The sequence below is a fragment of the Leptinotarsa decemlineata genome, unplaced genomic scaffold (genome assembly GCF_025532065.1).
Source record: "Leptinotarsa decemlineata unplaced genomic scaffold, Ldec_3_MD MMD2_tig00003308_RagTag_RagTag, whole genome shotgun sequence".
Taxonomy (NCBI): Eukaryota; Metazoa; Arthropoda; class Insecta; order Coleoptera; family Chrysomelidae; genus Leptinotarsa; species Leptinotarsa decemlineata.
In genome coordinates, this window is record NW_027412586.1 from 1,758,909 (window position 1) to 1,763,377 (window position 4,469).

At 30.4% G+C, this 4,469-nt stretch overlaps 1 long non-coding RNA gene across 1 annotated transcript; it reads right to left on the reverse strand.

The window, feature by feature from the left end:
* Positions 1–817: 817 nt before the first annotated feature.
* LOC141483324 (uncharacterized) lies at positions 818–3,508 on the reverse strand. Its single transcript, XR_012466012.1, has 2 exons — positions 2,255–3,508; positions 818–952 (listed from the first exon to the last, which is right to left on the reverse strand). It is a non-coding gene; the product is annotated as an uncharacterized lncRNA (long non-coding RNA).
* Between the last annotated feature and the right edge of the window lie 961 nt (positions 3,509–4,469).

Genomic DNA, 4,469 nt, shown 5'->3' on the forward strand with positions numbered 1-4,469 from the left:
TTCCGGCAGAGGGGCAAGAAGAAAAAAGACGTAAAATCTCAACACGTTCTCAGAAGAAACCGTGAACCCTTATATTCGAATATTTGAAAATTTTTGTATATAACGTTTGCGTTTATTGAATAATTTAGTTTAAAGTTTTTTTTACTGTAATTATTGTATTTTCTACTAGATTATTACGGAATAAATTTATTTGTGATGGATGATTATATAAAAATGTTTGATGCTGTGTCAGTAACTTGTAAATCGGTAGAAACAATTCGAGAGTTGGACAGTCAAATAAATACATGCAAAAAATGCAATTTAAATATATTTCACAACAACATACGGAGTTTACAAAAAAACTTTGATGAATTACAAATCATGTTGATGGATTTAAATACTAAATTTGATGTAATTGTTCTAACTGAATCGTGGAAATTGCACAATACAGAATTATACAACATTCCTGAATATGACATGATTTATTCTGAAGGTGACTTGAATAGGGCCGATGGAGTAGTTGTATATACAAAAAAGTGTCTTTCTGCAAATAGCAGTATAATAGATTTAAACAAAACAAAAGCAGTTGAAATTAGCTTTGAAGTAACTGGCAAAAAATTTAAAATCTTATCGGTATACAGGTCACCGTCTTCATGTCCTCTTGCTTTCAATAGTACGCTGGAAACTTACCTTAGGATAGACAACCAATATGCTGACTCCAAATTAATCATTGGTGATATGAATATTGACATACTCGAAATTAATGAAGTCAGTGTTGAATATCTAAATATATTACAAGAATACGGCTATATCTCATTAATAAATAAAGAAACACGTGTACAAGGTCAATCTAAGACATGTATTGATCACATTTTTATACAAACTAAAGATAGCCTTGATAAAATTCAACCTATAATTTTTAAATCTACATTGTCAGATCACTTTTCCCAAGTGCTTCATTATGATCTTCAATCTGGAATAAAAGAAACGAAACCTGAAATTTTTTTTAAAACTTATATTAATTTCGATAAACTAAATATACTTTTGAAAAATGAAAATTGGCATGAACTTCTGTCAGAATATGACGTCAACAAAATTACTAATCTATTCGTTGAAAAATTAAGTTCCTATATAGACTTGAGTAGTAATACTTTTCGAATCAAGAGAAGAGACGTTAAAAGAAGTCCATGGATAACAAACAGTTTAGTAAAATCAGTGAATACAAAAAATGATTTATATAAAAAAGTACAAAAAAACCCAGGTGATATCGTGATTTTAAATGAGTATAAGAAATATAAGAATATGCTTAGTGGTTTAATAGATAAGACAAAAACTGATTATTATAGGAAAGAAATACGAAATAATGAAAATAGCCCCAAACATATGTGGCAGTTCGTAAAAAAAATTCAAGGAAAAAACAGTTCTGAAAAAATAGTAATTGAATCGGGTGGAATGAAAATTAATGATAGCTCAATAATTTCGGAAAAATTCAATGAATACTTCACAAATGTAGCTACAAAACTAGCAAATAAAATAAAAAAACCGGAAAAAAAAATTGCAACAAAAAGATTGAGTAATTCCATCTATTTGAACGAGGTAGAGGAAGATGAAGTTAGGAAGGTAATCAGAGAGTTGAAGTCCAAAAAAGCACCAGGCATTGATAATATCACAACGGATACTTTTAAAAATTGTATTGAATATCTAGTGAAACCCATAACGTGTATTGCAAATAAGATGATACAATTAGGTATTTTTCCTCAAATTGCGAAAGTTGCAGTGGTCAAACCCTTATTTAAGTCAGGAAACAAGATGGAAATGTCAAATTATCGGCCTATATCTTTACTACCAACCATCAGTAAAATTTTGGAAAAGTTGATCAAATCAAGAATCTTAGATTTTCTGAAAAAATTCGATGTCATCTCAAAAAACCAATACGGATTTATGGAAGGAAAGTCGACGCAAGATGCAATCGTGAACCTAACTTCAAAGATATACAAAGCTATTGATTCTAAAGAACCTGCGATATGCATATTTCTTGACCTTGCGAAGGCTTTTGATACTGTCAGCCACACGGACTTATTAGAAACCCTAGAAAACATTGGATTCAGGGGAAACGCACATAAACTTTTGAAAAGTTATTTGGAAGAGAGAAAACAATGTGTAAAAATTGGAAATATAATGAGTGGGGAGAGAAATGTTCAATATGGTGTTCCTCAGGGAACAGTTCTCGGTCCAATTCTGTTTTTAATTTATATTAATGATATTTTCAACTTGCCTGTAGATGCTGAAATAAGTTCATTTGCGGATGACACAGTTATATTCTTCAAGGACAGTAACTGGTTCAGTCTGAAACAAAAAATCATTAAATCATTTCCTATAGTAGTAGATTTCCTAAGGAAAAAATTACTCACCATAAATTTGAAAAAAACCATTTATGTACCCTTCACAAGCTATGAATCGAACTTACCCCCATTCACGAAAATAGAGTTTGAACATGGAGATGAGATGATATTGATTAAATCAGATAAGAAAGTTAAGTTTCTAGGAATATATCTTGATTGCCACCTAAAATGGAACGATCAAATTGAAAATGTCATAAAAAAAGTAAGATACTGCTTACCCAAATTTCGATATTTAAAAAAATTTTTTGATATTAAACATTTGAAAATAATGTACTATGCCTTAATACAAACTCATTTGATTTATGGTATCATAGTATGGGGTGGAGCCACGAATTTATATATGAGAAACTTGGAAATCACACAAAAATGGATTTTAAAGGTGATCACTGGAAACGGTTACAGATATTCTAGTGATCAGCTTTTTAAAGATGCTGAAGTACTAGATATTCATCAGTTATTTGTTCTGTATCTGGCATTATACCAACACAGAAATGCATATAACACCAAAAACATTGAACATAGTTATCCGACTAGATACAAAGAATGTTCCCTAAGTATACCCCGTATGCGGAAAACAATAGGACAGAGATGTCATTTATATCTTGCACCAAAAATTTATAATATTTTGCCATACTCATTTAAAATACTCAACTCGGTATCTCTATTCAAGTCTAAAGTACGGAAATGGTTAATGAGTAAACCGCGCAATGCAATCCATAGTCTTATTGACCTGAAAAATAACTAACATTGCATTATTTACAATATTAGGACACAATTAAACGTAATATTATTCTTCTTATTTTTTTTTCAATAATTATTAAACATTAACATATTAACATATTTCTACATCATTTATATATACATATTTATATTTATTTCAATTACATAGGTAGGTACAGCATCAATCCATCGATTTTGAAACGATTATGAGAAATCAAAGTTGAGAAGATATGTATACCCACGCACAGGATTTCCTTTGTGGGTTTCTTGAATTTGTTCAAAATAAATTAGGATCATTGTAACCAATGTATCGTATCAATGTGTTTTACATATTATTCGTGCCTGTAACAGTTTATGTTATGTCTTTGCCTGAATAAATTCATTATTATTATTATTATTATTATTATTATTATCTCTTTTATGTTTTGCATTGAACAGAGTTCTGCCTGGATTATTATTACTTATGAATTGTATTTTGAGAAATAATTTTGAATATGTCTCGAAAGATTACCTGTATGATTGATGCTACTATTATAATTGACTATATTGTGTTCTCTGCAGTTTGGGTATAATTTATTCATAAATTTTTGGTGAGCTTTATCTGATATCATCTTCTCTATTAGAGAAATTTGTACCAGATTGTTCACTGCAATTTGCTTAATTAACTTTAGTTCATCTTGGAATTTTTTTTCAGGTGAAGGGATCGCGGAAGCTCTGTGTACCATCGACCTAAACGCTGATAACTTATGTCAGAGTGGACTGAAAGAGCCGAAAGGAATGGTACAGTTGGTGAACATGTTTTTCCGGTAGATATTGTATTGAAAATCATTATTGACTCTTGAAATATTCAAATCTAAGAAGATAAGCTACTTGTTCTGTTCGATTTCTACTGTGATATTCATTTTGTTATGCAGACTATTGATAATGTTCAGAAATTGATTAATTTATCTGTTCGAACCATCGAAACCAACCAGTAAGTCATCAACATATCTGAACCAAAAGAAAAAATGAAAGGGGGTTATTAGGGATCCGGGTATTTTCTAGTGAGTCTATAAAAATGTCTATCAAAATGGAACTTAACGGCGAGCCCATAGGAAGACCTGAGTTTTGCAGATAAAAATTATTATTATATTAGAAGAAATTCTGTTTCAGACATATATCAAGAAGTTTGCAAAATTCGGTAGTTATATATGGATTTGTATTACCCTTATTCAATATGTATTTCACAAGGGAATGTGTTGGAATGTTAGGAAACATGTCCCATTTTGGCAGACATTTTCATGGACACACTAGAAAATACCCGCATCCTTAATAACCCCCTTTCCCAGAAACATATTGTGTTTTGGTTTCGATATGTTGATGATGAAC